The 13593-nt window shown below is 45.2% G+C and overlaps 1 protein-coding gene across 2 annotated transcripts in view; it reads right to left on the bottom strand.

The window, feature by feature from the left end:
• The window catches only part of cntn5 (contactin 5), a 700818-nt gene that overhangs the window by 478931 nt on the left and 208294 nt on the right, over positions 1-13593 (bottom strand). The gene's annotated exons all lie outside the window — the stretch shown is intronic.

Below are 13593 nucleotides of genomic sequence, written 5' to 3' on the forward strand. Positions count from 1 at the left end.
TGAGTATGTTATCATGTGTGTGTATAGTGAGTATGTTATCACGTGTGTGTATAGTGCGTATGTTATAACGTGTGTGTATAGTGAGTATGTTATCATGTGTGTGTATAGTGAGTATGTTATCATGTGTGTGTATAGTGAGTATGTTATCATGTGTGTGTATAGTGCTGTATAGTGAGTATGTTATCACGTGTGTGTATAGTGAGTATGTTATCACGTGTGTGTATAGTGAGTATGTTATCACGTGTGTGTATAGTGAGTATGTTATCATGTGTGTGTATAGTGAGTATGTTATCATGTGTGTGTATAGTGAGTATGTTATCATGTGTGTGTATAGTGAGTATGTTATCATGTGTGTGTATAGTGAGTATGTTATCATGTGTGTGTATAGTGCTGTGTATAGTGAGTATGTTATCACGTGTGTGTATAGTGAGTATGTTATCACGTGTGTGTATAGTGAGTATGTTATCACGTGTGTGTATAGTGAGTATGTTATCACGTGTGTGTATAGTGAGTATGTTATCACGTGTGTGTATAGTGAGTATGTTATCACGTGTGTGTATAGTGAGTATGTTATCACGTGTGTGTATAGTGCTGTGTATAGTGCGTATGTTATCACGTGTGTGTATAGTGAGTATGTTATCACGTGTGTGTATAGTGAGTATGTTATCACGTGTGTGTATAGTGAGTATGTTATCACGTGTGTGTATAGTGAGTATGTTATCACGTGTGTGTATAGTGAGTATGTTATCACGTGTGTGTATAGTGCTGTGTATAGTGCGTATGTTATCACGTGTGTGTATAGTGAGTATGTTATAACGTGTGTGTATAGTGCTGTGTATAGTGAGTATGTTATCACGTGTGTGTATAGTGAGTATGTTATAACGTGTGTGTATAGTGCTGTGTATAGTGAGTATGTTATCATGTGTGTGTATAGTGCTGTGTATAGTGAGTATGTTATCATGTGTGTGTATAGTGAGTATGTTATCATGTGTGTGTATAGTGCTGTGTATAGTGAGTATGTTATCATGTGTGTGTATAGTGCTGTGTATAGTGAGTATGTTATCATGTGTGTGTATAGTGAGTATGTTATCATGTGTGTGTATAGTGCTGTGTATAGTGAGTATGTTATCACGTGTGTGTATAGTGAGTATGTTATCATGTGTGTGTATAGTGCTGTGTATAGTGAGTATGTTATCATGTGTGTGTATAGTGAGTATGTTATCACGTGTGTGTATAGTGCTGTGTATAGTGAGTATGTTATAACGTGTGTGTATAGTGCTGTGTATAGTGCGTATGTTATCACGTGTGTGTATAGTGCGTATGTTATCATGTGTGTGTATAGTGCTGTGTATAGTGAGTATGTTATCACGTGTGTGTATAGTGAGTATGTTATCACGTGTGTGTATAGTGCTGTGTATAGTGAGTATGTTATCACGTGTGTGTATAGTGAGTATGTTATCACGTGTGTGTATAGTGATGTGTATAGTGAGTATGTTATCACGTGTGTGTATAGTGAGTATGTTATCACGTGTGTGTATAGTGAGTATGTTATCACGTGTGTGTATAGTGAGTATGTTATCACGTGTGTGTATAGTGCTGTGTATAGTGAGTATGTTATCACGTGTGTGTATAGTGAGTATGTTATCACGTGTGTGTATAGTGAGTATGTTATCACGTGTGTGTATAGTGCTGTGTATAGTGAGTATGTTATCACGTGTGTGTATAGTGCTGTGTATAGTGAGTATGTTATCACGTGTGTGTATAGTGAGTATGTTATCACGTGTGTGTATAGTGCTGTGTATAGTGAGTATGTTATCACGTGTGTGTATAGTGCTGTGTATAGTGAGTATGTTATCACGTGTGTGTATAGTGCTGTGTATAGTGAGTATGTTATCACGTGTGTGTATAGTGCTGTGTATAGTGAGTATGTTATCACGTGTGTGTATAGTGAGTATGTTATCACGTGTGTGTATAGTGAGTATGTTATCACGTGTGTGTATAGTGCTGTGTATAGTGAGTATGTTATCACGTGTGTGTATAGTGAGTATGTTATCACGTGTGTGTATAGTGCGTATGTTATCACGTGTGCCAATGTGTGTGTCCCTTCACAGTCCCCGCTGTTCCATAAGGTGTATTTTTACCTGTTTTTTGGCACACATGGCTTCTCGAACATGTGAACTTTCATAAGCCTTAATAACAAATGTGTTTGCCATCTGTAAATACTAATACAATTGTTCAATTACGAGCCTACTTGGTTTAGCCATAGAAAAGGTGAGCAACCTTCCCACTAGCCATGATTGGCTGAGATAATGAGTGGGCTGGACATGCCGAGAGATGAGTTTGGATTGGTCTGCCACATAGCACGCATCTGTCTATTGGAGCTGGTCAGTATGTTTAGGCAATTGTGTCAAACGCAGCTTTTAAAAATGATTTATCCCGCAGTAAAACTGCATAAACCTAACGTCAAGTTAAAGTGTACTGTTAGCTGGCTAACGTTATGTGTATGATCTCCACTTTCTGGACGACCGAGTTTTTTGAAATCAGTGGAATTTGAGATTGACAGCGAAGGAGATGGAGACAACACCTGTCTGGATTACATTGTCAAACTGATGGCGACCATGGCAACCATGCACAGCATCAGACAGGGAGAAGTGTCCATCCATGATGTATACGGGTAAGAGAGGCTAGCTAGCTACATTTCCAGTTAGCTAGCTAACGTTAGCTTTGTTTGGTCGTTGTGATTAGGGTCCATTGTTTAGCTAGCCACATGTCTTAACAAAAGACTCTAATTTTGACAAACTATTTTCATTTCCAGTGTACTGTTAGCTAGCTAACGTTAGCTTTGTTTGGTCGTTGTGATTAGGGTCCATTGTTTAGCTAGCCACATGTCTTAACAAAAGACTCTAATTTTGACAAACTATTTTAATTTCCAGTGTACTGTTAGCTAGCTAACGTTAGCTTAATTTGGTCGTTGTGATTAGGGTCCATTGTTTAGCTAGCCACATGTCTTAACAAAAGACTCTAATTTTGACAAACTATTTTCATTTCAAGTTACTGTATTTTCAGCTAGCTAGCTAACGTTACATCATGCATTGGGATTCATAGTTTATCTAGCTACATTTCTTAATAAAAGACTCTCGTCTTAGTGTGCCAGAGCGCAGAATAACTGATGCATTTTTGAACCCATTGAGTATGTCCGGGGTCAGTAAACATCGACAACAAAGCATGAAAACTGCCTGGGGTGATCTCTCATTATGTGTCTGGAAGTAGCCAGCCAATGTTAGCCAGTTAGCTTGGGTGTTTGACTGTCGTTGTGAGGTCAGAGCTTTCGGGAGCAACTCTACTTGTGTCCAGTGTGCGCTTTGAACGCAAAAATCTCTGAATTTACGAATGGACAATCTGACAGCACAGTTGCAGTCACCAACGTCCTGATTAACATAACATCCTAACCAGCTCTGCTAGAGCGAGTCATGTCTAGTGAGCTGTTCTCGCTCTCTTAGATGTCTGGAAGTAGCTTGCAAGTTAGTATAGAACGCACGGATGAACCCTTAAGGAGATGGCTGGGGCTGAATAGGTGTAGATAAAGAAGGGCTGTCCAGTAGATACCAAAACGTATTCAAAGGCCATTTTCTCAAAAGTGAGTTTACAAGTTGATCAACTTTCACAGCAGAATTTCTTTCCCATTGTTCCTCAAATGCAGTGTATGATATACCACTTTGTAGCTCTGAGTCTCTACTTTTATCCAATGTAAAAAAACAGAAATTCAAATGTTGCTACATAAGACCGAATCCAGGTGGTGAATCACATATATCAGGGGGTGTAAAGCAATAACACATACGTTTTTCCAGCAGCAGACTACGTTTGACCACTATTCCCTATTTAGTGCACTACGTTCGACCACTACTCCCTATTTAGTGCACTACGTTCGACCACTATTCCCTACTTAGTGCACTACGTTCGACCACTATTCCCTATTTAGTGCACTACGTTTTACATGTGATCATGTAAAAAGATGCACAAAACAACCCCAATCAATTTCAATATTTAAATCACCCAGAAAATATACCTCTCTGTTGATATCACATACATTATCAAGCATTTCACATACGTTATCCACATACTGACTGTTAGCGCTTGGAGGTCTACAGCAGGTTCCCATCAGAATGGGCTTTAAGTGAGGCAGATGAACCTGTAGCCATATTACTACAACAGTATTTAACATGAGATCCTCTTTATTCTTTACAGGAATGTGGTTCTGAATATAAACAGCAGCACCTCCACCATTGGCATTTCTGTCTTTTCTGTAGATGTTATAGCCATGTATTGCTACCATTGTATCATCAAAGGTTTTTATCTTAAGTGAGTTTCAGAGATATTATTGATTTCATGAACCTTGTTTCTTAACGTGGACTTCCTCCTAGGGTATACTGGCTCAGCACTAACAGTATACATCTGGTTCATAGTCACATGTTTACTGCATGTAATTGCTGTAGGATCAGTAGAGGCATTCAGGGCAGATAGAGGGACATACATTAGGTGACTTATATTGTGTCTAACAATGTCCCTGGTATAATGTACATTTGCTAAAGCATTATGACAACTCTGCGTCACAATGGTAGGGATTATCTGAGCTGGGCTTGGGTCATTGATAAGTCATTGTCTCAACTCAGCCTTAAAGTGCTGTGAAAGGACCCAGGGTCCCACAGGATTTGGGTGGATCCCATCCTCCTTATAAAACCTGTTTTGTTTCCAGAAGGCATCGAAATTGTCAACAAAAGTTACACCCATTGAGCTGCAATAATCACGTAGCCAGTTGTGAAGAGAAAGAATCCTGCTAAAGCATTCAATGCCACATTTCAGAGATGGCAGAGGGCCAGATATGATGGGTCTTTTGTTAGCAGAAAGTCAATCAGCTCTTTAAAATCCAGTTTCAACTGTTCAGAGCTGCCCTTCATAATGCCATTAAAACCCACATGGACTATGATAGAATCAATGTCCATGTCCTGGTGTAGTACATTCAGGAGCAGCTTAGCAATGTCATTAAAACCCACATGGACTAGGATAGAATCAATGTCCTGGTGTAGTACATTCAGGAGCAGCTTAGTAATGTCATTAAAACCCACATGGACTAGGATAGAATCAATGTCCTGGTGTAGTACATTCAGGAGCAGCTTAGTAATGTCATTAAAACCCACATGGATTAGGATAGAATCAATGTCCTGCTGTAGTACATTCAGGAGCAGCTTAGTAATGTCATTAAAAACCACATGGACTAGGAGAGAATCTATGTTTATGTCCTGGTACGGGATAGGACATTGTTTTTGCACTGGGAACGGTTACATTTGTTACCATGGAGCTGCTAAAAATCACGGCTTGCAAGAAGGATGAGGAAATCCACCAACTCCCATGCTTCACAGGATTCAGAGAACCCTTTATGGATGGGCGAGAGGCAGGATGACTTGAGCCCGTTGCTCCCGGTGCCTGGTGCAGGCCTGCGACAGATGGAGAAGCCCCACTCGATCCAGAGCAGGGATGGAAGGTTGACGACGTCGACTTCAAAATCATAGGGAAAGAAGTGGCACAGTGGCCGCAGACACAGGTAACCCCAGCGACGGTACAGGAAGATCAGGCTCCAGACACAGGTACCCAAAGCGACAAAGGTGCAGGAAGATCTATTAGATACTAGTATCATCTCCGGGCCTCTTGTTGGGAAAGGGAGATACCTAGTCAGTTGTACAACTGAATGCCTTCAACTGAAAAGTCTTCCACATTTAACCCAACCCCTCTGAATCAGAGAGGTGCCGGTGCCTGCCTAAATCGACATCCACGACCCCCGAGGAACAGTGTGTTAACTGCCTTGCTCAGGAGAAGAATGACAGATCATTACCTTGTCAGCTCGGGGATTCGATCTTGCAACCTTTCGGTTACCGGCTCAATGCTCTAACCACTAGGCTACCTGCCACCCCATGCACCCTGCTGCTCCCCCTGCTGCCCTCCCTGCCACCCCATGCTACCTGCTGCTCCCCCTGCTGCCCTCCCTGCCACCCCATGCTACCTGCTGCTCCCCCTGCTGCCCTCCCTGCCACCCCATGCTACCCGCTGCTCCCCCTGCTGCCCTCCCTGCCACCCCATGCTACCTGCTGCTCCCCCTGCAGCCCTCCCTGCCACCCCATGCTACCTGCTGCTCCCCCTGCAGCCCTCCCTGCCACCCCATGCTACCCGCTGCTCCCCCTGCAGCCCTCCCTGCCACCCCATGCCCTGCTGCTCCCCCCTGCAGCCCTCCCTGCCCCCCAGCCCTCAGCCCTCCCTGCCACCCCATGCTACCTGCTGCTCCCCCTGCAGCCCTCCCTGCCACCCCATGCTACCTGCTGCTCCCCCTGCAGCCCTCCCTGCCACCCCAAGCTACCTGCAGCCCTCCCTCCACCCCATGCTACCTACCTCCCCCTGCCCCTCCCTGCCACCCCATGCTACCTGCTGCTCCCCCTGCAGCCCTCCCTGCCACCCCATGCTACCTGCTGCTCCCCCTGCAGCCCTCCCTGCCACCCCATGCTACCTGCTGCTCCCCCTGCAGCCCTCCCTGCCACCCCATGCTACCTGCTGCTCCCCCTGCAGCCCTCCCTGCCACCCCATGCTACCTGCTGCCCCCCTGCAGCCCCCCTGCTACTACCTGCTGCCCCCCTGCAGCCCTCCCTGCCACCCCATGCTACCTGCTGCTCCCCCTGCAGCCCTCCCTGCCACCCCATGCTACCTGCTGCTCCCCCTGCAGCCCTCCCTGCCACCCCATGCTACCTGCAGCCCTCCCTGCCACCCCATGCTACCTGCTGCTCCCCCTGCAGCCCTCCCTGCCACCCCATGCTACCTGCTGCTCCCCCTGCAGCCCTCCCTGCCACCCCATCCTACCTGCAGCCCTCCAGCCCCCCCTGCTACCCCATGCCCCCCTGCAGCCCTCCCTGCCACCCCATGCTACCTGCTGCTCCCCCTGCAGCCCTCCCTCCCCCCCCACCCCATCCACCCCATGCTACCTGCTGCTCCCCCTGCAGCCCTCCCTGCCACCCCCCCTGCAGCCCTCCCTGCCACCCATCCTACCTGCTGCTCCCCCTGCAGCCCTCCCTGCCACCCCATGCTACCTGCTGCCACCCCATGCACCTGCTGCTGCAGCCCTCCCTGCCACCCCATGCTACCTGCTGCTCCCCCTGCGGCCCTCCCTGCCACCCCCTCCTACCTGCTGCTCCCCCTGCAGCCCTCCCTGCCACCCCATGCTACCTGCAGCCCTCCCTGCCACCCCATGCTACCTGCAGCCCTCCCTGCCACCCCATACCACCCCTTCCACTCCGCTATCAGAAGGGGGCGCTCCGGGTAACACTGGCCAGTCGGTTAACAACAAACGACAATGCGGAGATGCATCCAACAAGCGCGAACGCCGTCCAGACACCAACGTAGAAAAGGTCAACATTCCACTCTGCGTTTTCCCCAGTTTCTTACCCAGGCTGGCGACCTGCGTGATTAAGAAAGACACATTGAGCCTATAATCCTCGGCAAGTAAACAATTGCTGCATTGTAACTCCGAGTGATCCTATTTGTCCCGAAACAAAGCGTAGTGGATACATGGAACCTTTCATGCATTTCTCCAGACAGAGAGGGAACTGTTATACAGGAAGGCTTGTTTATACTGATCCCCAGTCAGACTGAATCTAGTGTCCCCAGAAGAGGATGTGATGTCATTGATACAGGAAGGCTTGTTTATACTGATCCCCAGTCAGACTGAATCTAGTCTCCCAAGAAGAGGATGTGATGTCATTGATACAGGAAGGCTTGTTTATACTGATCCCCAGTCAGACTGAATCTAGTGTTCCCAGAAGAGGATGTGATGTCATTGATACAGGAAGGCTTGTTTATACTGATCCCCAGTCAGACTGAATCTAGTGTCCCCAGAAGAGGATGTGATGTCATTGATACAGGAAGGCTTGTTTATACTGATCCCCAGTCAGACTGAATCTAGTGTCCCCAGAAGAGGATGTGATGTCATTGATACAGGAAGGCTTGTTTATACTGATCCCCAGTCAGACTGAATCTAGTGTCCCCAGAAGAGGATGTGATGTCATTGATACAGGAAGGCTTGTTTATACTGATCCCCAGTCAGACTGAATCTAGTGTCCCCAGAAGAGGATGTGATGTCATTGATACAGGAAGGCTTGTTTATACTGATCCCCAGTCAGACTGAATCTAGTGTCCCCAGAAGAGGATGTGATGTCATTGATACAGGAAGGCTTGTTTATACTGATCCCCAGTCAGACTGAATCTAGTGTCCCCAGAAGAGGATGTGATGTCATTGATACAGGAAGGCTTGTTTATACTGATCCCCAGTCAGACTGAATCTAGTGTCCCCAGAAGAGGATGTGATGTCATTGATACAGGAAGGCTTGTTTATACTGATCCCCAGTCAGACTGAATCTAGTGTCCCCAGAAGAGGATGTGATGTCATTGATACAGGAAGGCTTGTTTATACTGATCCCCAGTCAGACTGAATCTAGTGTCCCCAGAAGAGGATGTGATGTCAGAAGAGGATGTTTATACTGATGTCAGACTTGTGTCCCCAGAAGAGGATGTGATGTCATTGATACAGGAAGGCTTGTTTATACTGATCCCCAGTCAGACTGAATCTAGTGTCCCCAGAAGAGGATGTGATGTCATTGATACAGGAAGGCTTGTTTATACTGATCCCCAGTCAGACTGAATCTAGTGTCCCCAGAAGAGGATGTGATGTCATTGATACAGGAATGCTTGTTTATACTGATCCCCAGTCAGACTGAATCTAGTGTCCCCAGAAGAGGATGTGATGTCATTGATACAGGAAGGCTTGTTTATACTGATCCCCAGTCAGACTGAATCTAGTGTCCCCAGAAGAGGATGTGATGTCATTGATACAGGAATGCTTGTTTATACTGATCCCCAGTCAGACTGAATCTAGTGTTCCCAGAAGAGGATGTGATGTCATTGATACAGGAAGGCTTGTTCATACTGATCCCCAGTCAGACTGAATCTAGTCTCCCCAGAAGAGGATGTGATGTCATTGATACAGGAAGGCTTGTTTATACTGATCCCCAGTCAGACTGAATCTAGTGTCCCCAGAAGAGGATGTGATGTCATTGATACAGGAAGGCTTGTTCATACTGATCCCCAGTCAGACTGATTCAAGTGTCTTTATGTCTCTGATAGTGGACCTGATGAGGTGATCGAAGACATGACAGGTCTTGTAGCCAATGAGAGATGGGGAACCGATGTGTGGGTTTTCTCTCCGTGCTCTACTATGGCTAAAGGACTATGCATTATGTGGACTACTAAGAATCATCATACCTTTACCTAGTTGTGATTTACAAATTAGATTCCATGTCATTTGTGAAAAAAACAGCATTTACAGAATGTCCTGTAATACTCTAACACTACAACAGAAAAGTAGGTGAGCAGGTGAATATTAGCAGGTTGACATGTCCTTATCTTCTCCAGATGCACTTTGTTAAATCTGGGACACTGCAGAAACCATGTGTTTGTGCCAGCTGAGGTAAATCTGGGACAGGGTGGAGTTGACCACTGCAGCTCTGGTCAAACGTAGTGCACTATGCAGGGAACAGGGTGCCATTTGGGACACAGCCAGGGTCTAACCAAGCAGGAAGCAGCCGTGGTCGTGCTGTCTGGAGGCCAGGCAGAGGCAGAAGGGGATAGCTCCCTGATGGAGCTCTCGTACCAAGACTGACTCACCCTTCAGAAGTGTGATCAAATAGACTGACTCACCCTTCAGAAGTGTGATCAAATAGACTGACTCACCCTTCAGAAGTGTGATCAAATAGACTGACTCACCCTTCAGAAGTGTGATCAAATAGACTGACTCACCCTTCAGAAGTGTGATCAAATAGACTGACTCACCCTTCAGAAGTGTGATCAAATAGACTGACTCACCCTTCAGAAGTGTGATCAAATAGACTGACTCACCCTTCAGAAGTGTGATCAAATAGACTGACTCACCCTTCAGAAGTGTGATCAAATAGACTGACTCACCCTTCAGAAGTGTGATCAAATAGACTGACTCACCCTTCAGAAGTGTGATCAAATAGACTGACTCACCCTTCAGAAGTGTGATCAAATAACTGACTCACCCTTCAGAAGTGTGATCAAATAGACTGACTCACCCTTCAGAAGTGTGATCAAATGACTGACTCACCCTTCAGAAGTGTGATCAAATAGACTGACTCACCCTTCAGAAGTGTGATCAAATAGACTCTCACCCTTCAGAAGTGTGATCAAATAGACTGACTCACCCTTCAGAAGTGTGATCAAATAGACTGACTCACCCTTCAGAAGTGTGATCAAATAGACTGACTCACCCTTCAGAAGTGTGATCAAATAGACTGACTCACCCTTCAGAAGTGTGATCAAATAGACTGACTCACCCTTCAGAAGTGTGATCAAATAGACTGACTCACCCTTCAGAAGTGTGATCAAATAGACTGACTCACCCTTCAGAAGTGTGATCAAATAGACTGACTCACCCTTCAGAAGTGTGATCAAATAGACTGACTCACCCTTCAGAAGTGTGATCAAATAGACTGACTCACCAGAGGTTGTATGTATTGGTCATTGTATTGTAGAAAACTCTCTGACTGTGCCAAGTGTCCAGTTACAGGTCCCACCTCTGATCTCTCATGGGACCTCTGACCCTGCCCTTATTGGCCCTCGGCCAATTACAAGGTTATGGCCGGGCCCAGTATATAAGAAATGTGAGCTAGCCAAGGCTGTGGTGTGAATGAGGAGGAAGTTTACACCTCTTCACCAACCAGCTTCCTAACGGCTGTTAAGTGTAATTAGCTGGTAAATTGTTTTCACAACGGTTATTACATGGCTATTAAACTCTTTCCTTCGATTTTATTCTTCTACAATTCAATGGTCAAGTGTTTCTATTGTTTTGTGTGTAGAGCCTCCTGGTAATAGTTTCTCATCACTTCTGTTTACTGAGCCACAGGGCTGGTGTCAGAACCAATCAGAGCCACAGGGCCGGTGTCAGAACCAATCAGAGCCACAGGGCCAGAACCAATCAGTTCCGAACACCATTCAGTCAACTGCGCACTATAAAGTTGTATGTGTCTGAGACAATAAAGGAGGGATCATCAACTAGATTCAGACAACAACAACAACAAGTTAGCGGATGGTCGGTGGTCCGGAACACCGCAAGAAGGCCAAACAGACATAATGCTTATTTTCAATGACGTCCTAGGAACAGTGGGTTAACTACCTGTTCAGGGGCAGAACAACAGATGTGTTGTTCTTGTCAGCTCGGGGATTTGAACTTGCAACCTTTCGGTTACTAGTCCAACTCTCTAACCACTAGGCTACCCTGCCACCCCAATACAATCACTTTGTCTTTCTGTATTATGGGTAGGAATACTTGGGAACAGATTTCTTATATTAAAATCACTTGGAGCTAATTTCCTGGATGTTTTTTTACAGTCTTTTATGTCCAACAATGAAAAGTCCACACACCAAAGAAATATCGATATATATTTTTTTTGCTCAGAAGACCTGGGGGGCCACATCGGTGCGCGGGCCGTCAGTTGGGGAACACTGTAATAAAGGGTTAATATTCATCTTGAGTCTGTGTCCTGTCTGTCATTGTGCCTCCAACCGGGTACCCAGAGCCATCCTCCCTTATCTTAACCTATTTTTCAAGTATTTAAAAAAACTCAAATACTTTTAGCTTTTTCTAGAACTTGCCAATGGATCAGATGGGAAGGGTTTAGTCCTCTAGGACTATCCAACGTTGTTCCATAGTGCCAGGCAAGCTCAATAAAGAGCACACCTTGTTCCATAGTGCCAGGCAAGATCAATAAAGATCACACCTTGTTCCATAGTGCCAGGCAAGATCAATAAAGCTGTGTTCTACAGTGCCAGGCAAGCTCAATAAAGTTGTGTTCCACAGTGCCAGGCAAGCTCAATAAAGTTGTGTTCCACAGTGCCAGGCAAGCTCAATAAAGTTGTGTTCCACAGTGCCAGGCAAGCTCAATAAAGTTGTGTTCCACAGTGCCAGGCAAGCTCAAAAAAGTTGTGTTCCACAGTGCCAGGCAAGCTCAATAAAGTTGTGTTCCACAGTGCCAGGCAAGCTCAATAAAGCTGTGTTCCATAGTGCCAGGCAAGCTCAATAAAGCTGTGTTCCATAGTGCCAGGCAAGCTCAATAAAGCAGTGTTCCATAGTGCCAGGCAAGCTCAATAAAGCAGTGTTCCATAGTGCCAGGCAAGCTCAATAAAGCAGTGTTCCATAGTGCCAGGCAAGCTCAATAAAGCTGTGTTCCATAGTGCCAGGCAAGCTCAATAAAGCAGTGTTCCATAGTGCCAGGCAAGCTCAATAAAGATCACACCTTGTTCCATGGTGCCAGGCAAGCTCAATAAAGATCACACCTTGTTCCATAGTGCCAGGCAAGATCAATAAAGATCACAGTTTGTTCCATAGTGCCAGGCAAGCTCAATAAAGATCACAGTTTGTTCCATAGTGCCAGGCAAGCTCAATAAAGCACACACATTGTTCCATAGTGCCAGGCAAGCTCAATAAAGCACACACTTTGTTTAGTTTAGTTTATTTTATTTTTACAGGGACAGTGCACATTAATCAACGTTTCAGTAAAAGTGTCGGTTTTAGCCAGCCGGCTAATTTTCAACCGCAGTCCCTGGGCAGGTTATTAAAAACAATTACAATATAGACAATAGCACCATAGACATAGCAACATAGCAACATAGCAACATAGGACAAGCAAGACATAGCATACAGACAGAGCAACATAGAACAAAAAGCAGCAAGACAAAATTCATAAAAGCAACAAAGTGTTTCCATACCTCACAAGCTACAGACAACATGGAAAGCGGCAACACACAGCTAGGGACCATGTTCACAAATCTGATTGACCTTTAGCCATGTGTTCAAGCATTTTGTGAAAGTGTGATATGTGGTGCAGTTATGTGTGTCTGATGGCAGTGTATTCCAGACATGGGAAGCTCTCACAGAGAATGCAGATTTACTAAAGGTGCTTTTCCTTAGGGGAACTATACAGTCACCTCTCATGGCAGACCTTGTGGATCTGCTGCCATATGTCTGGGTTTTCTGTTTAACAAAAATATTGAGTGGAGGGGGAGCCAGGCCAACACTGCTGTATCTTGAATACAAGACATGCGTCGGTGTATTGCACAAGATTTTCCCAACTCAAGAGCTCATGTTTTCTAAGGATGTGACAATGATGATGGCTATTGGGCTTCCTATCAAGCACTTTGAGAGCCTGTTTGTAGACAGACTGAATAGGTTTTAATGTTGTACAGCAAGCTTGGGCCCAACTAGTCAAGCAGTATGTTAAGTGGGGGAGTATCATAGATTTGAAGTATAGTTTTGCTACCTCTGTAGTCAAACAATTTTGTATAAATCGGAAATTAGCTAGATTGAATTTAGTTATTTGAATGAACTTTTTACATGCTTTTTAAAAGAGAGGTTGGAATCAAGTATGATGCCAAGGTACTTAAAATCGGAAACCACCTGGAGCTTCTCCCCTGACACATAGACAT

Source organism: Oncorhynchus keta, chromosome 18 (genome assembly GCF_023373465.1).
Source record: "Oncorhynchus keta strain PuntledgeMale-10-30-2019 chromosome 18, Oket_V2, whole genome shotgun sequence".
Classification (NCBI taxonomy): Eukaryota; Metazoa; Chordata; class Actinopteri; order Salmoniformes; family Salmonidae; genus Oncorhynchus; species Oncorhynchus keta.